This window comes from Phyllostomus discolor, chromosome 1 (genome assembly GCF_004126475.2).
Source record: "Phyllostomus discolor isolate MPI-MPIP mPhyDis1 chromosome 1, mPhyDis1.pri.v3, whole genome shotgun sequence".
NCBI lineage: Eukaryota > Metazoa > Chordata > Mammalia > Chiroptera > Phyllostomidae > Phyllostomus > Phyllostomus discolor.
The window spans coordinates 213,167,780-213,192,215 of NC_040903.2; positions in this window are offsets into that span (position 1 = coordinate 213,167,780).

Consider the following 24,436-nt stretch of genomic DNA (forward strand, 5'->3'; position numbering starts at 1 on the left):
TGTCCCTTACTGGGCTCTCAAACTCCAGATCACTCTGTCCCTGCCCTAATGGCCCCTCTGCCCCAGGGCCTGCAATAGTCCACCCTGGGTAAGCCTGCTGACCTCGCCTTGCCGGTTCTTTCTGTGGGAATCGCAGGAAAGGCTACAGCTCAGTCTCTACTCCCTTGCCTGCTGACCGGGGCGCTTTCCTGGGTGGACCCCCAGGGAGCAGGGAGCCCCTCCTTTTGGGATCTTTGAGGGGAATGAGCTATCTCCAATGACAATTGTCTCCTGGTCTGCTGGCCTGTAATACCTGAACAACAATACGCCTACAGTTAAAACTACAGCAATGCTCTCCAGCGGGGAGTCCCAGCGTGTTGCTGGCCCAGGGAGGGGGTGGCTGCAGTGCAGCGTCTGGTCAAACCCTGTCCCCATGGGGGGTGGGGCGGTTGTTTGCAGTTGCACAGAGGCACCTGTGTCTGGTCATTTCACGTCTTGCAAGCTCAGTGTTCTTGGTGATAAAATGAGGACACGGGGCTCCATAATCAATCTAGAAATGGTAGAGAAACCCATGGTGAGATCTTAGACAGGTCCATCCCCCGTGGTCCCCGAGTTTCAGCCAAATGGAGTTTCCCCAGCTCCAGCTCTCCTGGCCCTGCCGACGCAGTGGGGAGCCATCTGCGGGTGGTTTGTAAACTGTGAAGCGCTGTGCTGACGCAGACCTGCCCTTGCCATTCTTCTCCATCAGGAGCCTGTCCCCAAGCTGCAGGTGTGCAAGGTTTTCAGGACAATAGTATGCGATGTAGCCAATGGCTGCGCCAGCGTGCTCAAGCATCTGCCGGGAGCTTCCTCGCTGTGGGGTGGGGGAACAGTGCCGCCTGCCCATACTCAATAACCGTCGTTTCATTATCTTGACGATCTCCTATTTGTATAAAGTCTGTGCTTTCAGGATCTCAAAATACATGGTCTACATTAGGCCTCCTGGTCCCCCAGGGGAGGCGGGAAGTGCAGGTAGGAGCCTGCAGGTTTCCCCTCGCCTGGGTCCTAAGTGGTCTCCTGTCACGCAGGTGAGCAGAGAAGGGATCTTTGCATCCTGTCGTGCAGAGCTCCATGTCAGAGGTTCAGGGCGTGGGTGTTCCGGCCTGAGGTGTGGCAGCTGGAGAGCGGGATGACTGCTGTTCAGGGAGAGCCTGCTACTCACCAGACCAGACCCTGGACCTGCATTCGAGGATGTTGCAACAGTAATTACGGATAAGGAACCCGCAGCTCCGAGAGGTTGAGCTGCGTCTCCAAGGTCACGCAGCCCGTGAGAGGCAGCACAGGGAGGTGGACGCAGCTCTCTGTAGGTGTCTTGAATGCCCAGATTGTCCTTTGCACTGACCTCAGCTGCCCTCCAGCGCTGCTTACTTCAGGTCCTTGTCTTTTTCTTGGCCCTTGTGGAGTCTGACTACATCTCCTACCACCTTGACCTTGAGCTTCAGCTGAGTAGAGTGGGAGGGGGTGAACTTCCCACGAGGAGGCGGAGTGGGGGGTAGGGGGGTCTCTGATGACCCAGACAGAGGAGGCTCTGTCTCCTCGGTCCCGGGCAGACCTGTCCCTCAGCTCGGCTGCTGCTACCTGCTCCCAGTGGCGGTTTCCGTGTAGTGAGCTTCCCCTGAACTTAGTGTTTTAGAACAGCCGTGTGACATTTTCTTTACCAGAGGAGTCTGGTCAAGTTACAGCTGCGTGGCTTTCCTCCGGTCCATGGCCTCAACCAGGAAGACCCGCACGTCAATGGGGCCTCGAGGGCTGGAGGCTGGACTCGGCTGGAAGCATCTTCCCTCTCACACCCGGTGCCTGGGGCTGTCGGTGTGCGTATGGACAGATGGCCTCCCCACACCGCCTGGGCTTCCCCACAGCGTGGCCGGAAGGGTGGATGAACTGGCAGGTGTCTTTAAAAACCGGACCGTATGATCTGCCGCCCAGACGAATGGGTTGCTTGCTGGATTGACCGTATGTACGGACGTGCTCTGAAGATGGGATCGCCGTCAGCTCCTCCCATCGGCAGAGTCTGTGCACTCAGGACTCAGGCCTTCGGAACCCCGCCCACGTGGCCTGTGTGCTGGGCCGTGTGCCACGTGCGTCTCTGAAGTCCCCCACGTTACGCCCCCTTCGTCTGTGCTACAGCAGAAACCCCTCCACAGGGGGATCAGCAGCAGGGGGCCGAAAGCATTCTCCCGAAGCCTGCTTTTTTTCCCCCTTTGATCCATCTCCAAATTGATGTTTCCATCTCATTGTTTTCATATTTGTTTTTTAACTTCATCTAAAGATTTTTTCTTTAAATGAGAATTACTTAACAAAAGGCAAACTCTCACCACCTCCTTATGTAAAGCTAATGTGACAACGCCAGTGTCAACAAGGGGGCAAGATCCATCTCGGAGAAATCTTGAAACCTCTAAGTGGAATCTGCATAAAATAGTTCTGGTATTATTATTCACTATTCTTTCGGTGACAGGTATGTCAGGGCCTTGAAACCTAAAAGAACAATTATGCTATTGTATCTCTCGGAGGATTCAAGGGGTGTGTCTTTGGTGGAAAAAGTGCTATTAGAGCTTTGAAAGCAGTTAAAAGGCAGCCCAAGGGACTCTTTAGCTCGTCACTTTCTAAAGAACGCCTGGGCCCTAAGTGTCTTAAAGTACGTTTATTCAACTCGTACTTCAGCTTTAAAGAGGAGCCTACTAATAATTAACGGCTGCACTTTTTTTTTTAATGTTCGCATTAGCTATAAATAAAAATGCTCGATGAAGTCATCACTGATGAAGTTGAACTGTGTTGCTTATGGGATGGGGCCCGTATCGTTGTCAGGCATCTTGCAACAAATTACCTGTAAGCTTTTTCTTTTTTTAAAAAAATATTTTATTTATTTATTTTTAGAGAGGGAAGGGAGGGAGGGAGGGAGGGAGGGAGAGAGACAGAGAGAGAAACATCAATGTGCGGTTGCTGGGGGTCATGGCCTGCAACCCAGGAATGTACCCTGGCTGGGAATCGAACCTGGGACACTTTGGTTCCCAGCCCGTGCTCAATCCACTGAGCTATGCCAGCCAGGGCTCAGCTTTTTCTTTAAAAAACAAAAACAAAAACAAAAAAAACATTGAGTTCACATTGCAGAAGCCATCGGCACTGACAATTATGCACCAAATCAGGAACTAATCAGTAAATCCTTTCCTTGCACAAACTGGCTTAAGGTAAAACGTCTGAACATTACGACCTAACGCCTTGGTAAGGCAGGCAGCTCACTGCAGCTGGGTGGGGGCGGGAGGCAGGGATCCGACTTTAATTTTCTCTGAAACCTGCTGATGATGTTATTCTCCGGTTCGGCTGGGCCTCACCGGAAAAAGGCAGTGCCAGCTTTTGATGGGAATAATTTAGAAATTCGAGGAAGTCACAGAGAGGCGTGCCATGCCTCTGTCACAGAGGGTGACAAGTCAGTGTGGAAAGGGAACGAGGCAGGAGCTTTCAGTCCCAATGCTGCCAAGATGGCGGGGGTCGCGGAGACTGCGGTTCAAATGTACGGTAGCTAATACGCCCGGGCAGGGGTGGGTGGCCTGTGATTCTCAGCAAGTTGTAAAGTCATGCTTATTCTGTATACTACTTCACAATGTCAAAAGAGATATGCATTTTTTTTTAATTCATGCATTCTTTCACTTCCTACTTATTGGCAGCTGGGATAGGTCCTTAAAACCATCTAGTTTGACCTATCATGGATAAATGACAGAAGGTTCAGAATGGGGATAACTCAGTCCAGAATTCCTTGATGAAGGTAAAAGTGACCCCAGGCAGGCTGTCCTTGCCCCCCAAGATCCATGCCTACTTTCCACGGTTGCAGAACTCTGGCCAGCACAAGGGTGCCTTGGATAAAGACCATATTCCCCATAATCCCGTGTGGCTATGGGAAGCCATCACATGGTCTGATTCTGGCCCAAGTGGCTGGTAAAACTTCTGGGACACCCCTCGTCCCTTTTTTCCTCCCAGACCATGGTAGCGACCTTGGAAATGGAGGCGTGCCCAGAGTGGCAACCACACAAAGACCCTGTGTTCCTGCCTTCATGGAGTCTTGGGCTGCTGGCCACGGGCCCGTATGTGAGAGAGAGGAAAAAATAGCTCGATTTAGGCCATAGTACAGTTGGGTCTTCTCACTCAGATGCATATTTAATCTGCAGCAATTAAAGTGATGGCTGGAAGGGCTCACCCGTGTGCTACACGGGTTGTCTCAAGTCTGGGTCTGCCGATGGGCATTCACTTCAGTATCTCCAGCCCCCAATGTGGGCTCTGACACACAGAGTGTGCCCGGTGAGGTTTCAGGAGAGGTTGGTGGCTGAGTGACCCCCGGGAGAGAGGACCAGCAGAAGCTGGACAGCAGCCCTACGGTACCGGAACCACAGTGTGCGCCGGGGGGGGGGGGGGGGAACTTGCTGGACATGCACACGTCTGAACTCGCAATTTCAGCCTGACCCCACAGTACCGTGTATTGTTTGATTCCAAAAGGACTCATTAAAATCCCATGAATTTCTCCTTCTTGCTCTCTCTCTCTCTCTCTTTTGTCTTCCTGGTATTGTTGTATCTCACTATGATGTAAACAGGGCATAAATCTTGGCTCTTGCCAACTGCTGCTCGGTTCAGATTGCCTGTATTGTCTTGACATATGTTGGAGTCTTTAAATTAACAGAGGAAAGAATTGATTTTTAAAATGGCATTTGCATTAAGGGTTATAAATGGGCAATTTGGGAAGCATGAAGATCTACAGAGAAAGTTATGCACAAATATTACAATTAGCATAGCAGTGGGGTTTTGACTCTCTGAAACCAGCAGCCGCACACATCCACTGTGGATACACTTATCCTGCCCAAAGTCTATATATGGTATAATTTGCATATCCAAGGCAGGTAAGCCAGGAGGTCACTGCCAATCTGGACAACCCATGCAATCTTGGATTCTTGGTGGATTTTTTGGCATCCTTTTTTTCCCCCTGACATCTTGAGTTTCCAAATATCTTGGTCATAGTTTTGAACAGAAACTTCTTGTTTTAAAAAAAGATTTTATTTTTAGAGAGAAGGAAAGGGAGGGAGAAAGAGAGGGAGAGAAACAGCAATGTGTGGTTGCCTCTCACGTGCCCCGCACTGGGGGCCTGGCCCAGAACCCAGGGATGTGCCCTGACTGGGAATCGAACCAGCTACCCTTTGGTTTGCAGGCCAGCACTCAATCTACTGAGCCACACCAGCCAGGGCGAACAGAAACTTCTTTTTCTGTGTGATCAGTGTCTGGCTCCGTTAAAGATCCCGGCTTCAGGAAGTCACGCTGCCCCCACAGAGAGGAGTGCCCTCCTGGATTCCTAGAATGATTCGATCGGAACCTGGGCTACCTGTCTTCAAACGCGTGGCACCTCCTCTCTCTCAGCCCTCTTTGCTGCTGACCCCCCGTCTTGGCCTCTGACGACGTGCCCTCTTAAACCCGCCAGCCGCTTGATTCATCTTCTTCTGGCTTGGGAGTCCCGTTGATTCTTGGCAACCAATTTCTCTGCTCGGTTATCCATCTGAGCACCGTCCACTGGTCCGTCTGGGATGTATTACACCGGGTGAGGGACAGAGAGACGAATTCGATCCTGCCCCTTCCCTTAGAAGAGCTCACTGTTCAGTGAAGGGCACAGTCAAGGGAAGAGGTGATTCCAAATATGGTGGAGGGAGGCTCCTCCGGGGAAGCAAAGAGAGGCTTGGAGACCTGGCGGGAGGGAACCAGGGCCGTTCTTGGGTGGAGACAGCCCCGCTGATTCCAGACAGCTTGCTTCTCGGACAACTTCCGCCTGGTTACGTGCTCACTCTGCAGTCAGTACGTGAACTACACCAAGCAAACCCTTTCCCCTCGGGGGCCTCCGTGTTTTTATTTACAAAATTATAGGGTTAGACGAGGTCACCTTTGCCGACATTCTTAAATTCTGTTACGTTTTGTCCCGTTGACCTTAAGAAAGCTCTTGTCACAAGCATTGTTATGCAAATATTTATTAATTGTTCATTTTTAAACATTTAAAAAATTTAAAAAAATTTATTGTAGGACATTGGACAGCGTCTTTTTCTTCCTTTCAAAAGGTACGGACACTCAAAGCTGACAGTGCACCACACGCTGGGAAGGGGAGGAAGAGGCAGAGACATTCTCGGCGAAGGCCCGCCGTGTCGGTGCATTCTAGTCTCACTTTCCGTGCGCGACCACCTGCCTGTGAAGCGGCTTCCTGCGCGTGAAGCCGCGCCGCGTGTGCTTTGCACGCGGTGTCCTTCACGTACACGCCGTCTCCCATGCACCTGGCCCAGGCTGCTGCAGGCTCTTCCCGTGCACGGTTTCCAGGCCGCAGAGCAGTCCGTCTGCCCGGGGTGGCGTGGTCACCGTCCCGCTCGCTCAGAGATGAGCCTCTCACGCTATTCCTTCTCTCCCTCCTCCGCCCCCTCTTACCTGTCACACCCCCTCAGTCAGCACAGGGTGGGGGGGTGGCTCTGGAAACAGCAGCACCACGTCCAGGGGCAATTAGGAGACGTCAAGGAAACACTCACCACATCAGGGGCAGGGGTCAGAGCGCAGTACAAGTTGCTGATGCCCCCAGGCACTGGCACCGGTGGGCGCCTCCCCGTTACCAGGGCTGACGGGGCAGAGCGGGGACTGTGACCAGAAGTCAGAGACAGCGAAAGCTACACAAGGAGAGAGGATGCCCCGAAGCTCCAGTGTGTGTGTCCACGGGCTCCTCCAATGGAGATGAGTCCTTCTCGGTTGTCCCACCCCCTCTCTCCACTGGGGTTTGAAACCAGCCCAGGTCATCTCCTCCAGGAAGTCTTCCCTGACTTCCAGGTGTCCATCTCTTGGGCTGAACCTGTACTTTGCATTCCAGGCCCCCTTGCCCTTCCCTGTGTCTCAAACGTGCTGATATTACATCTCAGGCCCTTTACATCTGCCATTCCTCTGCTCTGTGTCATATGCTTTGTCTGGACATCTCTGACCTGCGCTGATGTCACGTCTTCAGGGAGCTCTCTTCGCTTCCTGCTGAGACCTGACCAGTCTGGGCTGTTGCCTGGGCTGGTGTGGGGGGTGGGAGAGGCAGCTTCACACATGAAGCTGAGCTTGCTCCACGTGTGCTGGGGCGGCCTTCAGGTCTCCAGACGTGTGTCGTTAAACCACGTGCAGTAACGGCAGGCGTTTTCTCCTTAGCTGGGTCAAGAGCTCCTTGGAAATGTAAGCGTAAGGTCTGTCCAGAATGTGAATCCCTGTTCCCTGCACACGGGTCTCTGCTGAGAACTTCTGGAAAGACAGATACTTTGGCCGTCTCCGAGCATCATTCAAGCGCACTTCACTCTAGGATGAGGCCCATATTATGTGTGTTTAAAGACCGAACACTATGTGAAAACGCACAATACCCACCATGGCAGGGGCACCAATCGGCAGTCAGGCACTCTTGTAGAGAATGCCACGTAAACCCTCTCTGTTATCTGGAGCCAATGGGGGTGTTGTGAGATTGGTGACGATGTTGATCTCGGATCGACAAACTATGTTCTGAGCCGAGTCCTGCTTGCCACCGGCTTCTGCAATCATGCCTCACCGGCGCCCAGCCACGCACACCTACGTACATGCTGTTTATGGCCGCTGTCCCCCCTCAATGCAGAGTCGCGTCGTTGGGACTGTATGGCCACAGAGACTCTCCCTGGCTTCTTGACAACGTGGTTTGCCCACCTCTGGTGGGGATGGCGAGACGGAAGCTCCGAGAGGTCACAAGCCCAGCACAGGACCAGCTCCATGGTGGGGCGGCCCCTGCGCGGTGTGCCGGGTGGCACGTCTCTACTGCCTTCTGCTCCCCGAAAGTCCCAGCCAGCACGGAACGATTTTGTCACTGGACTGTGGGCCAAAGGGGCTGGGGACGGTTTAGGGGAAGAAAAGGACCCTGGCCAGCTGGGGGGACCGAGGCGCGGGGCTGGCAGCTGGAGACTCTCCCCATAGACGATGGCCCAGCCGCGTGTCCGTCGCATTTCTGTTCTTGCGGCGAGAGGGAGCGGGGGCTCTGGAATCTCAGCAGCATCCACTCCCAGAGCCGCAGGCCTGACGAACTCAGGCCGCGCCATCTCCGGCTGTCTCCACGGGCCCCTCCCCACGGTTTGCCCCCAGCAACGCTCAGGGCGACGACTGTCACCTCTGAAGCCGGCAGGATCCCGTTGCTGCGTGTCAGACGTGGGCTCCCGAGGCCTCTGCCTGCTCGCCTGCCCGGCAGCGGCCACCCCGGGGCTGGGCCTTGAGGCTGTCCCCACGGACGTGTGTCCTGGCTCTGTATCCGCCGTCGTCGGCTCGCTCTGGGTCAGGGTGCGTTTTAGATCCTCCGTGCTCAGAGCGAGAGGGCCCCCCCCCCCTTTTGTCTTGCTTCTGCCTCGGAGTGGAAGTCGCTTTTCACGGGCATTCACTCCTTGGAGAAACACGTCCTGAAGATGGCACAGTGTGAGTGCCCGGGCACACACACACACACACACACACACGCACACACACACACACACACAGGAGTGAAACAGGGGACACGGGTGTCCATCGGCGGCCCGCGTCTGTCCCCTGGCTGTGGTTTTTGACCCTTTGGTGACGCAAGATGCCGGGGAGGAAGCAGGCGGGGGGCCCAGTAGAGTTCCCTGCCGCACATTTGACAACTGTGTGTGAATGGACTGTTGTCTTAAAATAAAAAGTGTGATCAGAAAATAAGTGGGTGCTGATGGGATATTCCGGGATCCGTGGCTTTTTTTAAAAGTCGGGGTCTCCAGGAATCGGGCGCATCGGTCGGAGGGGTGCACAGAGCCTCCCCGGCAGGGTCAGTGTCCTGTGCTCAGTGAAGACGGGATTTTTCCGAATGTGGGGAGAATTGTACATGTCTTTGAAAGTGTTAAATTCGATGAGCCCTTTCCCCTCATGTGTGTGTGCAAACATGTATATGTGTGCATGCGTGTGTACACGTTCATGTGCGTCATCGGTGAGGTCCACTCAAGGACCCCACAAAACAGACAGAGAGGAGGGCCCGTGGGGGCTCTGTCACCCTTTGCCCGCACTCCTGGGCAGAACTGCTCCGTTTTCATCTGTTTTACAGTTTGGGTAAACGTTGAAGATCTCATTAAGGCAAGGATCTTCACTCTTTCAAAAACAACTCAGCCCTGGCTGGCGTAGCTCAGTGGATTGAGCGCGGGCTGCGAACCAAAGCATCGCAGGTTCGATTCCCAGTCAGGGCACATGCCTAGGTTGCAGGCCATGGCCCCCAGCAACCACACATTGATGTTTCTCTCTCTCTTTCTCTCTCCCTCCTTTCCCTCTCTAAAAATAAATAAACAAAATCTTTAAAAAAATAAGCAATTCTTATAAAAAGAACAACTTAAACTCCACTGATGCAGTAGAAAGAAGGAAGGGAAGTCAGGCTTTGAGGGACAGACGACCTGCTTTTGAGACCCCGGGCTGTGGAGTGTCCCTGGCTCAGCTTTCCTCCTCTAGGGAAGGAGAGGGGGTGGGGCGTGGCTCCTGCCTCATCACAGGAGCCTCCCGTGGATTCGGTGTCCATCCGGCCTCCATCGCAGGGCCTGGCCTGGACATTGTCTGGCGCCGGGCAGAACTCTGCTCCTTCAGAGGGGACCCAGGCGGTGGGTCAGTGGCTCTCAGCTTCCCTGCAAAGCTGGCCCCCCAGAAAGGAAGAAACGGCCAGGGCCAACCCTCCATTATCTCTCTCTCTGTCTCCGTCTGTCTATCTGTGTCTCAGAAAGAAATGCTGACAAGCAGGGAGGAAGGAAACGACACTTGTAAAACTTCCCCTCGTCTTGGGGAGTTTGCTTCAAAACTTGCACCCGGTGGAGTCGTGAGTGAACTTGCTCCTGCCAGTGCCAGGGAGAGGGGAGTGTTCCGCGCCTTCCCTGACTTTGACACCGCGGCTCCCGAAACTGCGCCGTGCCGCGCGCCCAGCCCCATTGTTCCCGAATCTGCCGCACTCGGCGCGGACTCGCGCGGGGATTTCGCACTTACTATGTCAATAACATCTGGCAAAATTGCCACCTATTAAGAGTAAGTGTTCTTTTTTCCTCCGGTGAGAAATGTGATGGTGTATTATATTGGTTTCCCTTGAGAGGCTAAGGAGACGATTTTAAAGCAGACAAATGCATTAAAGAAATAACCTGAACTCTCAGAAAAGGTTATGGAAAGTCAGAAACTTTTTTTTTTTCCTTGTTCTTGTTCTGGGTGTATTTATTTGGGAGGGGGGTGCAGGCAGCCTCGGCAGGAGGTGAGGGGGGTATTCACTGCATCGACGGGGCCTTCGGCTGCCTCCCCAGGGTCAGTACTTCCCCGTCCTGCTCCGACCCGAAACCACGAAGCCCTGCAGGCCGGGCCAGGTGAGGGCGGTGCCAGGACCCCGGGGCAAGAGCCCTGCAGAGCTGGCTGAGCTTTCTCCATCGCCTATGTGCTGTGTGGCCTCAGGAAACTCACTGGACTTAGGAACCTCAGCTTCTTCCTCCGGGCCCGTGGGTCCGTGGATGTCCACGGATGTCCACCTGAAGATCCAGTGCTGTTGGTCAGGGTCCTGGACACGGGGGGCCGGTGGGCGAGTGGCACCTCTCACTGTCATGACTGCTTGGCCCCATTCCAGACTCTGTAGGTGCTGCATTTACTTCACTTGGGTCTGAGCCCTTGGGATCCACACACCCCTGTGATCCACAAATTCAAGTCCCTCCCCTCCCCGTTGTGCATTGAAATGTCCCGGGGTGACGGGCACAGGAGGGGATGGCGGGCGGTCCTCTCGGGGAGAGAGAGCGGTGGCAGGCAGCCGGGGCGGCCTCCTTTCCTGTCGGCTGTTCACGGAGAGCACAGGGCGAGGACAGAGACGCTCGAGAAAGCCCCAGCGCCCCCCGACCGGGTGACGTTCGTTCTCCACGGCGACAGTGCAGTGCCTTGCCTGGCTGCTGTCTGCATCCAGGGCCCTGCCGGTCTGTCCTGGGCATGCGCTGGGGCGGAGCTGGGTGAGTGCCCACACAGCAGAGACAGCCCCGGGACAGTGACCGGGCGATGCTGAGCGCTTAGCCCACACGCAGCGTGTGGACAGCTGGGCTGCTCGCTGCAGCCGGGGGAAGTAGGCCCCCCACTGTCCTCGTCCCAACTCTGGAGAAACACAGTGTCACAGAGCCTTTGAGAACCTTGCTTGAGTTCTTGTGCCCTCTTTCCAGAATGAGGGTCCTGTTCCCCGGTCCGGCGTTCAAGGCTCACGGCGGGGCCCTGTTTCTTTCTGACCTCAGATCCCGCCGGGCTCCCTCGGTGCCCCTACAGCCGGAGCGGCTTCCCCGTCATCACGCTCCCGTCTGCCTGTCCTCACGGGGGCCCTCCTCTGCCAGGGAGCCCTTCCTCAGCTCTGCCGTCCGGCTCGTTCCGTCATCCACCCATTCTTTTTTTAAAGATTGATTTTTAAAATATTTTATTTATTTATTTTTAGAGAGGGAAGGGAGGGAGAAAGAGAGAGAGAGAGAGGGAAACATCAATGTGCGGTTGCTGGGGGCCGTGGCCTGCAACCCAGGCATGTGCCCTGACTGGGAATTGAACCTGCGACACTTTGGGTTGCAGCCTGAGCTCAATCCCCTGAGCTACGCCAGCCAGGTTTTTTTTTTTTTTTTCCCCAGTGGGGATGGTGTGGAAGAATAGGGGTGTGCTTATTAACCTCTGTGCGCCCCACTGCCCCACCACTACACTCACTGTAGTGGGGGACCCCAGGGGACAATGTGGCAGAATGTCTGTTAAGGTGCCTCAGACGTAATAAACCCAAGACACGGATGGGCCACCCCTGAGCCGCAGGGGACCGACCACAGATGCAAGTGTTGTTGAGCCCTCGCACGGCGCTTAATCATTTGAATCAGTGCCGACATACACAGGTTGGGAGGCTTCATAACATAAATGTGGATTTCTAATTTCTACTGAGTGGATCAGCAGCCTGGGCCACCCTGAGCTCCGCTCTGTGCGTGGAGACCTGGGGCCCCGCTCAGCTCACACGGGATGTGCGCTCTGTCAGTCACCAGTGCCCCCACCCCCTGGCGCTCCACGGCTGGGCTCTTCACTCATTAGAGACACCAGCCAGGCCCCTGGCGGGGTCTGCGTTTACGCAACCCTCGCAAAGACGGCGGTTCCTTTAGCGCTCAAAGTTATCGTTTTTTTCCTGCAAATGCATATGCTGAACACACCTGTCCAGTGTTCACTTGATACAGAAGCAAATAAGCTCAGCCCTCAAGATTCATTTCAGATGTGACCTCTTCTAGGAAGGCCTCCTTGATGCCTCTGGATTGGAGGCCCAGGCCCGGTCCTGCCCACAGCCCTGGGCCGACCTGTCTTCATAGTTGTCACACACGTGCCAACGGCCAGTTTGCTTGTCCAACGTGCAGCCCTCGGTCACCGCTGCTGCCCCTCGTTTTTCTTTGAACCCCCAGCCCTTCCACGGGGCCGGGTGCAGAAGTGGCCTCTGAGCTCACTTGCCTCCTGAATGAACCAACGGACGGACAGACAAATGAAAACAGAAACGGACCCGGCCGGACCCTCGACAACTCCCCTCTGAAGCCGGAAGGCGGAGCGAGTTGTGTCTTCAGCTGCTTCCTGCTCTAAGATCCCAATTCCGAGTCTCAGCTGAAAAACATCAATATTTAGATGACTGTTTTTTCTTTCCAAATGCCCACAATATTTTATGTCCCGGTAATATTTACAGGTTGTCCTCAGAGATAACTAATTGGATTTGCCATCCAGCGCGCAGGGAAAACGTATGGGGGATGGTCCCTCATTACTCACAACGGGGGTGATAGCTTGCTGCCCAAACTCCCACCGTGGTGATACAGGGAACACCGAGCCTGCGCGGGGAGGGACACACGTCCCCGCTGTCACCCTGCTCTTTCTTTCGCATTTACCACTTGGACAGAGCCATTTGCATCTGAATTGAACCCGCATCAGGGTTTGGAGTTTGTGTGCCGTGGTAATAAACAAAGAGGTTCCAGAAACAGCGGTGGGTGAGGCTGCGGAAGCCGGTGCCCCTCACTCTCTGAGGGGGGCCTTCCTCGCTGGCCGCAGGGTTCGGAGATAACCCACCTCTGGCGTCTGGCGTCCCGGTGGCCGACGGCACCGTCCCTGTGGACAGTATTTCACTGACAATGAGAGCGAGGGACAGGAGCAGCTCTTTGTGAGATGCAAACATGGAATTAATGAGCTCTCGTCCCTCCCATTTTCTTTGAATTCATCACTGCCCCCCCACCCCCAATGTTCATCCTTGTTCATCTACCTTCCTTGCATCTTCCTAAGCTTCTAAGTCCTTTTTCTCTTTGGGGAAAAATGAGCCTTGAAGTGCTGGCCGGAAGTACTTCTCTGCTTCTGTCTCTGCCGGCGGACTTCGTCTGTCTGAGGTAGGGATGGAGCTCGACCTACTTCTGTGTCCCCGGGGTGTCCACTCCAGTGTGACCACGTACGTGATTGACAAAAGGAAGCAGGAAGAAACAGTGACAGAGATGTGACTCTGGCTGCCGGTGAGGTGTCTGTACAAGCCACGTGCTGTGCCGGTCGCTGGGCATTGTTCCGGTAAACCCTCGCGGCTCCAAGGAGCTGCTGCTCTTCTTGGTGTTCCTGTGATCGCTGCGATGGCTCTGTCGGCTCGCAGGTGAGAAGCCTGAAGTGCAGAGAGGTGCAGGGACTGCTGCCCAAGGTCAGTCCAGGGTAGGGCCAGGCCTCCCACCCAGGGAAAGGAACCAGCGCTCATGGGAGACGTGTTAGGAACCCCTCGTGTGCGGGTGCACACGTGTGTGGAGTACAATTGGCCGTAGCCTGCCTGTTGTAAGGCCTGGATTTGAACTTGTCTCTTGGACTCCAAAGCCAGACATGTCACATAAGTGCTCACTGCCCACGTGGCTGATCGCCGTGGACACACCCACAGGCCGGTACTGGCCCAATCCACAGCACTCTCGTGCAGGGCATGTGTCACGTGGCTCCCTGAGCTCCGGGACCACATTTACTGACACCTGTGTCCCAGGTGTCCTGAGCGGTCTCTGCCTGGTGGCCCCTGAACTCCTGCTAAGACCTATCACGGTCTGAGGTCAGGGGCTTGGTGGGGAGGTGCGCAGGCAGACCTTTCCTCCTGCCTAGAAACTCGCGCTGTGGAATTCCTGTGGAACTCTCAATAGGTGGGCGTGGAGGGGGCCAAGAATCTAAAAAGATTGTTTGCATTTGAAAATGGAAGCACCCTTTGGCCACCAACATAAAACTTTCAAAAAGCACCTCCCAGTGAGGTGAAAACAGGGTCCTGCGTCCCTCTGCGTAACGAGGGTTCTGGGGGGCAGATTTCTGAGAGGTCCCCCCCATCACCGCCCCTGGGGCCCGCGCCTTGCAGGACCCCCCCCCCCCCCCCCGAACGAGATGGAGCCTGTGACGACGATGAATGTCCCTCCCACGGGTCGTGAAGGGAATTTGCAGCTGCGATTAAGGTTCCCAGTGAGCTGGCTTTGCGTTAGGCCACAGGGAGGTTACCCTGCGTGGGCCTGTCCTGGTCAGGTGACCTTGGACGTGCACAGAGATTCTCCCGCTTGCCTGTTGCCAGCTTGCGGCAGGAACTGTGGACAAGGGCATGTGACGAAGATTTTACAGAAGCCCCTTGAACACAATGAACTGAGTGTTGCCAACAGCCGGGAGGCTCGGAGGAGGACACAGAGCTGGAGATGAGCAGCAGCTCCAGGGAGGCAAGACTCTGAGAAAAAGTTCCAGCTGATTGATACCCCGACTTTTGACCCATGGAAATTGTGAGCAAGCAATTTGTATTGTTCTAAGACTCTAAGTTTATGGGGATTTGCTACAGACCAATTAAAAAGTAATTTTTTATTAAAAGGGGTGTATCCGTTAGTTGCTGCCACAATAATGCTGAGTAACAAAGCAACGGTGAAAACTTACAGTTTACAACAGGAGGCATTGGCTGCCCATGCATCTGTGGGCGGGGACAGCCTTCCGCCCATCCTGCAGGACATGCACGGTCTTCTCCTGTCGTGGTAAAGGCGTGAGAGGACAAGCAGACACACGGGCAGCAGACACACGGGGGGTCTCTGGGGCCCGGGCCCAGCCTCAAAGCTGACATGCTGTCACTTCTGCCTGTACAACATGGACTAAAGCAAATCGGATGGCCAAGGCCAAAGTCAAGGGGCGAGAGGTCCATCCCACCCCGGATGAGGCCATGGAAGAAGGGAGGGGTGAAGAACTGCACAGCAGAGAGATGGCAATGGTGACAGGCACACCTCCCGGTGGGGAGGAGCAGGGCCAGCGGCCCCGGACAGAGGGGGAGTGCTTTTTGCTCGGAGGAGACGCTGCAGTCCACACCGGCGTGATTCATCAGATGACACTCGCTCCACCTCCTCAATAACCTAATTTCGGTTTATAATTGGATGTGGGAGTTGGACTTTCAGAGAGCACAATCGCTGGGCCGTGCCCTTGATTTGCATCGAGGATTCATCACACTGGCGCTCCAGGAGGGCGCCTCATCCGGGCACAGGGTTTGCTGTTCCCTCCAAGTTCCTGGGGGCTGCAGACCACGGACCCCATCTTCACCTCCAGTCTGGTGTCTGAGGGTGAGGACGGGCAGGCTTCGGGGTTCACCCAAATGACGTCTTTGTTGCAACAGGATTGCATTCATTCACTCACAGAAAGGTTTGCTGAGCACACAGTGAGTGCCAAGCAGTGTCCTGGGCCCTGGGGGTGGAGGTCGGGGTACCTGAGGTGTCACGCTCTAATGAGGGAGCTAGTCTTTGAAAACAGCCAACTGCATTACGGAGTGGAGGACACTGCAGAGCTATGTGCTCGGTCTCGGGAGGAGTCAGAGGAGGGAAGGGGAGTCAGGAAGGGGTTTATGGACAGACGCGCTCGTCTTGGGCTCGAAAGACAAGGAGCTGCATCTGTGGGAGGAGGCGGGACCTTCTTGAGTAGCAGAAGGAACAATGTCCATGCATGGCCTTAGTATCTGGGCAACCACAGGCCTTGGAGTCTCTGTGCAAAACCACAGAGCCCCTCCTGGGGCCCAGGATGCTCACCAGTCTGCTAACACAGGTGTTCGTCTACGGTTACTGAGCCTTTCTCAGACTGTCTGACCGAGCGTTCTCTTCCAAGATGGGCTTTAAGTCCTCATTCATTCTGTGTTCTTCTCAGAGGGCGTCATCAGCCCCGGGGGCCCCGGGCAGAGCTCCTGCAGACACGGCGTCCCGAGGGGACAGCCTCCTGCTGTGCCCGGATTGACTGGGAGGCGCCACCACCGACCAGGGTGCTGGCTCGGGCTCCAGGTGTTCCCAGGGGCCTCCAGGATGAATCAGGGTCCCACCCAATGTCTCTTGGCCCAGGCACGTCACCCAGTGAGATGGGAGGGACACTCGCCCTGTGCCACCTGCTGGAGAACGTGAGGTCGGCCCTCCAAGCTCTAGCTCAGGGGAGCGCACCGTACTGTCTGTTGAATGGGCCCCCTTCATCTGTGTCCTACGGTCACTTTTCTGTGAGTTTTTCTTAGTTTCTCTCTCGCTGTCTGACCACTGATGGCTCAGTTTCTGCCAAGCGGAAGGGAAGGGCTAGAGATGACCCCGGAACTTCTGCAGCTCCAGGCGAGGCCTGAGTGTAACGGGTCTCCGAGGTGGCCCGACGGTGCCCTGGGGCTTGCTGGGTGGGGCTGGGTGTGAGGCGGGGCTTCCTGGGCCATGTCCCAGACCCGAGTGGGCTCCGGAGTCACCTTCGGCTCCCCTCTGCCAAACGGCCCAGGTCTGCCCACGGGTCATTTTTAGTCTCTGTAGCGTGGAAGAGATCAGGCAAGTCGTATGCAGCAGCAGCAGCAGCAGCAGCAGCAAAGAATCGGTCGAGGCTGTGGAAGGCCACAGCGGAACAGCCCAGAGGACCTCTAGAACCGGAGATCCAAGCAGGTCTTTCTTTGGCCTGTGTGCCCGCTGCCCCCGGCCCCGGCACTGCCAGCCCTGGTCTCCGCTTGTCAGGACCCGTCTTGCTGCTGGGGCGGCCCTTCCACGGCCCCTGCTCCTGACCACTCCATCTAACATCAAATCTGCCCCAACCAACCAGTCAACCAACGACTCTGCCAGGTCGCCCTGTGCCACTCCCCTTGGGTCAGTCATTGTGAACCAAAGCCGTGAACCAAAGCCATGCCATTCCTCTGTTTGCTCCTTCATTTTTTAAAAATTTATTTATTTTCAGAGAGAAGAGAAGGGGCAGAAAAACAGAGGGAGAGAAACATCAGTGTGTGGTTGCCTCTTGCACACCCCTTACTGGGGACCTGGCCAGCAACCTAGGCATGTGCCCTGACTGGGAATCGAACCAGTGACCCTTTGGTTTGCAGGCAGGTACTCAATCCACTGAGCCACACCAGCCAGGGCTGTTTTTTGTTTTTTTTCCCAGCCACAGAGCCTGTAAGCCCAGCTCATAGTGCCAATGCTTAGAAAAGACAATGCTTATTTAGCAGGAAAACAATGTTGGACGTGCCGGTCTGCTTTTGGCAGCTCAGAGCCCCAGACCAGCCTTGGGGTTTTCTCATTTCGTTTCTCAGCCCTTACCTCTGTGCTTGCTTAATACGACACCCTCTCTTCAAAACCACTCACATACAAATGCACACGTGTGGCTGCACACACACGAACACCCCCAAACACAAACGCACAACACGTACAAACACACCTAAACTCACACTCACGCTGTCCTCAGTGAGTGTGTCAAGGAGCGACTCCCACGGGGACCTGAGCTGGGGACGGTGTGGGTGTGGGGGGCACAACCACCTTCCTCGCCGAGCTCACAGGTCAGGTCCGCACAGAGACAAAGCCCAAGTCAGCTTCTGCGGCTTCCCTGCTGCTGAGGGTGCCCTCAGTCTGCACTGCTCTTCCCCGGAAAAGAAGATGGAAATAGGACCCAGGTCAGGCGCCAAACCTCACACGTTTCTGAGTGGCAGAGACTGGACGGGAACGGGGTGAATAGGAGTGTTTGGAACTAACTCCCAGGGTTTCTAGGAGCCGCAGCATCTGTTTGTCTGTCTTTCCAGCCTCCCGACCGGCACCCAGAGGGTCGAGACTCGAGCCATTAACACCGTATTATGCATTCCAGAAAGACTTCTGCCCGGTCATTATCGCTTAGCTGTACCCTCCCTCTTCTTCGAGTGACTTTATGAGGCCACAAGAGGAGCGTTGTGGCTCCTCACTGGGGTTGGAGGCTCCTGCCTTTGTGACCGTCTGTCACCACCCCTGCCGTGACAGTCACTGCGATGGACAGGGGCCCAGGGCAAGGGGCCGGCAGGGGAGAGCCGGCAGAGTCTCAAGGCTTTTGCGATTGGGCTGCCACCCAACCCCATTGGCATCACCTGGCTGGTTCCCTGAACGGCCTCTCTGGCATCCCTGCCCAGGGGGCGCACCTCGTGTGCCCTCCCCCGAGGCCCGGTTTCTGTGCGTTCGGACATCCTGGGTGGGGAGCAGGGTGCCGTCTGGGGGGAGCGGTGAATGGGTGACCCACCTCGCCGCAGGGGTGCGCCCCAGTTTCCCCAGCTGTGAAAGGGGGATGCTGGTTCCTGCCCCACCCCCTCCCGGGCCCTTCAGGGGACTGGATGACGTCACTGGTGTGAATGTGCTCCACAGACCGGGACATAGGACATCGTACCTTAAATTTGGGGAAGGTGAAACAAAATCTAGCATTCTGTGCAGCTGCTAGATACCTGTGTGTTGCACTCACCCCTCAGGGGGCAAAACCACCTGCCCGCTTCTGTGGTTCCGGGGCTTTTGCACACAAACCCTCCCGGGTGCACACCCATCCAGCTCGTGCTCTTGGACCCGCTGCGCTGCTTCAGTTGCTTCAGCCACACACTCGCCCGTCCGGCCCCCGCTGGTCCTGGTGCTCCCTGCCGGCCAGGCTTGGGCCTCACTCACCTCGTGTCCTCCGCAGCCAGCCCGCCGAGGGCCTGAGACCTACCATGTGCACCGTGATGGGCAGAACTATGTCCCCACAGAGTCATGCGTTGAAGCCCCAAGGCCCAGTGTCCCCAGTGTGGCTGTGTCTGGGGAGGCAAGTGAGGTGAAGTGAGGTCATTCGGGTGGCCTAATCCCACAGGACTGGTGTCGTTAGGAAAGAAGATATGGAGGCAGCCAGGCACGGAGGGAAGACGGTTTGGGGACACACGGACAGGACAGCCATCTGCCGGCCAAGGAGAGAGGCAACCTCTCCTACACCTCCAGTGTAGACTTACGGCATCCAGGATTGTAAATAAAGTATTTGCGGCACTTTAGACAGGCCAACCAGGTCAATGCACGCACATTTTTGATGTAAAAGAACCATCTATGTGCCTTGCTCTGTTTGATGCGGGATGGGGTGGGGGCAGGACAGGGCCGTGTTTGGGCACCTCGTCTGTGCCGGGCCCTCCCAGACATCAGCGCCTTCTCCGGTATTTCCCTCGTTTCAGAGCCGGTGACTGAGAAAGATTAGGCAGCTTCTCCGGGTGCGCGTGGGTACCCGGGTAGCTCTCCCCAGAGCACCACCCTCCTACGGAAGCTGCCTGGTTGACATCTCCGTGTGGATTTCTCCAGGGCGTTTGAAGGTCACCATGTTCAAGAGTGAGCTGTCTGTCTCTGCTGCCTACCTCCTCCCGTCTCTCCTGCTGCCGCAGTGGGATCTCCCTCTGCCCGCTGTTCTTCCCCGGTAGGTCCCTCACCTTCGGTCCCCGCTGCAGGTGTCCCGAGTCCCCCCACCTGTCCCCACCTCAATGGGCCCCGCCCTGACCCTCACCTGGGCCAGCAACACCACTGTCCTGGGTTGCAGGTGTCCTTGCATCCTCCCTTGCCACCTGCCCATCCTTTAATGATGTTTTGGGAGCATCATAGAGGTTAAGTCCCTTCCTTGATCAGAGAAACCCATTCAGAGGTTTCCCATTCTTCCTGCAGATCATCCTCGATCTTCTCCGTGTCAGCCTTGTCCGAGTCCCTCCTCAAGCTGCTTATGCTGCTGGCCACTCCGGTCCTCTCTCCGTCCTCTGAGGTGCCTCATCCCTTCCCGTGCTGCCCTCTCTGCCCAACACTCCTCTTCTCCTCGCTCTCCAGTTTAATTTCTCTCTCTCGGAAACCTTGGAATCAGGAAGGACTCTTTAAGCATGACACAAAATCTAGAAGCCATGAAAGGAAAGGTGGATACCTTTTACTTTTTATAGGCTAAAACTCACGTTGCAAAATGTGATATCCCTGAGACTATTTCCCTTACTATGTAAAGAGCACACAGAAAAGCAATCCAATGGGAAAAATGGGAAAAGAACATTAGTGGACAAGTCACACAGAAAAAGGCAGCACAAATGGCGACCAGAAAAACTTGTCAACTTGTTCGCAATCAGGAACGTTAAACAATGGGAGTGAGGGTGGGAAAAGGGCCCCGAGCGCCTGCTGTGTGGGTCGCGACCCTGTCTGCAGACCCAACGTGACAGACGCGATGAGTCCTACAGCTACAGGGTGTCGTCACCAACCTGCCCAAGTCAGGAAGGTGGGGACGGAGGGCTGGTCCGACCTGATTGGCAGTGGGAGGGGCCGTTGCTCTCCCGGGAAAATCGGTAGGGGGGGAGGGGACTTTGTTTCTGAGCTGCTGGTGGTTTTAGCATGCATGTGATTTACCTGTTTTTTAAAAATGAAATTGGTACTTGGTTTATAATAATTTCAGTGACGTGAGTCTGCACTGTGTTTATATGTATATACGTAAGTGTAGTTCATAACCGTATAAAATAACTTATAACTATACTATATATCGTGTCTGTAATATGACAAAACTATGGCTATGCTATGTTACAGGGTATGGCTGTAACATATCTTATAATAGTTACGTCGTATTATTATGCGCGTACATTAATAATGACATAAGTACTTAATAAATATTTATATTTCTGTCCTTAACAGAAAAATGCTGGAAGAACATACAGCAAAACGTTAATTTTCATTTTCTCTGGGTACCACTATAAGTTATTTTGATTTTTTTTACATATGTTTTTAAAATGTGCATTAAAATATGTACTCATATATACTTACAGATTTATAAGGAGTATAAATTATCTAGGCTATTTGTTTAGTTTTCTTCTCTCATTTCTACCTGTTTTAAAAATCCTAATAATGGGATTATGCGTAATTATGCAATACGATTCCATTTCTGTCGGGCAAAGTCCTTTCGCAGTCACCCCGTCCTCTGGGTGTCCCCACCACTCTGCCGCGGGCCGGAATCGGGGCTAGACGCCCCGCCCCTGTTCACAGATTAGGACACCGAGGTCCAGTCCCCCGTTCAGCGAGAGGGTGGGAGGCAGAGCTGGGGTTCCTGCCCAGCCTGCCTTTGGGCTCGTCTCTTCGGGGAGGGGCCCCCCCAGGAGACTGACCGCCTCCCACTCCACAGACCAGGCCCTGACGGAGTCCTGGCGTTTACGGGAGTCCAGAAGGTGGACCATTAAAGGGACACAGGACACGCAAAGGATCCTTCCTGCTTTTTTTTTTTTCCTTTCTCCACCTCACTGACGTGATTTAAAAGATGTGATTTTCCCTCTTCTGTGCCGCGTGTCTACCTGCACGGCTTCTGTCTGCAGGGTGAGAAGTCCTGAGTCTCCGAAACCGAGGTTACGGGGAGGGTGGTGCCCGAGGTCACAGGGAGGGTGGTGCCTGTGGCCCCTCTGAGCCCGCAGGGCCTTTCTCCCTCCCAAGGGCCACTGGGAGGGGCTCCCTCTGTGCCCTCCGGCCACCACACTCGCACTGGGGGCTCCAAGCTCCCGCTGGCTCCGCATCCTCACAGTGACCTCTGAGGCCCTTCCTGGTCTCCCCACCCCACCTCCCTCTGATTGGACCATTCTGCTCCAAACTGTCCCCGTTTTCTCCATGATGTGCCCAGCAGGCTGGGCCTCCCAGGCCTCTGACCTTGCTCTTTCCTCCACTTCCCAGCAGAGGGACAGGCGGCTTCTCCTCTTGCTTCTTTATGCTCTCACTCAAGTGCCAGCTACCCATTGAGAGCTCTCTTAACCTCTGTGCACAGACCAGGGACATGGCCCCTGGGTCCCTGGAGGATGTCCTGTCCCTTTCCTGACTTATTTGTCCTTACATGTCCTGTGGCCCGTGTGGCCTGTGGCACCTCCTCTGCCCCATGCACCAGACGGGAAGGCAGGCCCGTGAGGACTGGGCTTTGACCGTGCAGCTGGGGGCAGGGTTGTGGCCACCACCCCTCTGATGTGGTCTGGGCTAACAGGAGTGCCATTGCCACTTCCCCAGCTTCCTCCGACCTCTGGCTCCAGTGGGAACGACCTGGACCGTTCTGTTCGGCATTTTAATTATACACCGTCTTGTGTTACAACTGAAGCGCTCTAGTTTGATTTATTTACCGATTTGACCAGCATTTATTCAGCCCCAACTGTGTGCCAAACTCCCCTAAAATCCAGAATTGTTTCTGAAGAGCAGAGAATAAGAGACAGACTCTTTTTTTTTCTTTTTTCTTTCTTTCATCTCCCGCCTCCTACCTGGGACAGTGCTGGTGGAGAGTCAGCCCTGATAAAAGGGAAGAAGGACAAACACAAGTCCCTGGGGGAGGCCCACGCAGTCAGCGCGGCTGCTGAGAAACGCTCCTAGGTTAATGAATCAGGAACTTGGGTTTCTTGACGCCAACATGCTCCCAGCTTAGCGGAGAGGTTCTTCAGTTTGAGTTTGTTTGGATGACAACAAGAGGGTTCCAAATTTCTGTGTAAGTCTGGAACCAGACAAGTTTCACACAGTTGCACATTTCAAAAAAAAAAAAAAAAGTTCCCTTCCCGTTTGGTAAGTATTCTGTGTATCTGAAAGGAGAGGAAAAAAAAAACCCTCCTGGTTTCCAACGGCAAAAGGATCCTGCGTGTTCTCTCCAGAAGCCTGGGTGATCAGTGAGTTCGCGAGTGTAGACATGTTTCCCTAATGTGTGTGCGATGTGGGGACCCCAGGAGTCGCCTTTGTGACTTGTCAGCCCCGGGAAGCACCCGGGGACCCGTCAGAACACCCCCTCTGCATACACGCAACGTGCTCTTTCTTCCCCGCGTCTCCAGAAACCTTTGTTCAGGGCTCAACGCCCAGCCAGGCCTCGGCGAACCTGCTTTTCGCGGAGCTGCTCTCCGCGACACATCTTTATCTTTCTGTCACCCTCGGCCATCGCCGCATTCTTGCAACCTGGAGGTGTGCCAGGATTTTTCTTTTTTTTTTTCCCCCCCTGCAAAAAGGAAAAAAAAATATCAAAAGTTTTTCAGTAATTGAAATTCATGACAAATTGCAGTTTTTTTTCCTTCCTCTTTTCTTTTTCAGAAGAACGTGTTCTGTATAGAAGAGTGTCCGCCTCACGAACCGGGTGTGTGCGACCTGAGTGTGGTTGTGCACGTGGTGTCGGGATCTGGGGTCACCCTGGCCTGGAAAGCCACCGGTTCCTGTCCCGCGAGTCCCCAGAAGACAAGGATGTGGGGATGCAGCGTGGCCGTGACGGAAAACAGGTGGCCCTTTTATTTTGTGCCCATGGTGTCCCCAAGGTGGGCCCGGGGAAGGTTGGTGCCCGAGTGCGGTTGAGGGGTCTTCAGTGTCAGGGGCCTACTTATTCCGTCACGTGGGGGGGTGCTCTGGTCATAGCCCGGAGTGGTGGCCTCTTCCCGTTCACCCCTGAGGCAAGTTCCAAGGAGTCCCTGCAGTCCAACATGATTGATCACTTCCTTCCCGAGCAAAGGTTTTGTGCTTTGATTCCGTTCAGGCGTTTGCTTCAGGACTGATAGTACCATTACTTGTAATCCATGTCTTTGATACGTTTTCTCAGAGGAGATGTGTTTTTCTTTTTCAGGGCCACACCAAGAATATAACCTGGGTGTATTAGCGGAAAGCAGGGGTCTCCTAGCTACAGGCTCATGCGTTACGGCGCAGCTGCGCCGTGACTCCGTGGCGTTGATGTATCTTCGCACGTGTGTCTGCCTGCGTGTGCTCATGAGCACGTCCCAGAATGTTACACTTTCACCTCATCGCCATGCCCATTTAAATGTGCAGGAACATTTGTATCAATTGGGGGAAAATTATTCCTTTTTCAGTGTTTTCATTTCTTTCCCCAGACGTCCCTAAGGACAGGGCAGAGGTCCCACGGAGCCGCAGCAGGGAAAGGCGGGCGAGGCAATGAGATATGGCAAGTCCGGTGAGCGCCTTGGGCCAAAAATGTGAGGGAGAAGTAAGCGTTTAATACAATTAAAAAACGAATGCACAAAAATCCATGATGAACAAAATAGCTAAATTATAAAGAGAGAGGGAGCCCTGTCCTGTCTACTGATATTGCAAGAATGAAATTCACGTTCAGGCCTCTGACATCTCGCAGACAACTCAGGGAAGCTGCTAGCAGGGTTTTCTCTTAGGGTCCAAGGGGGGCAAGCGTGGGG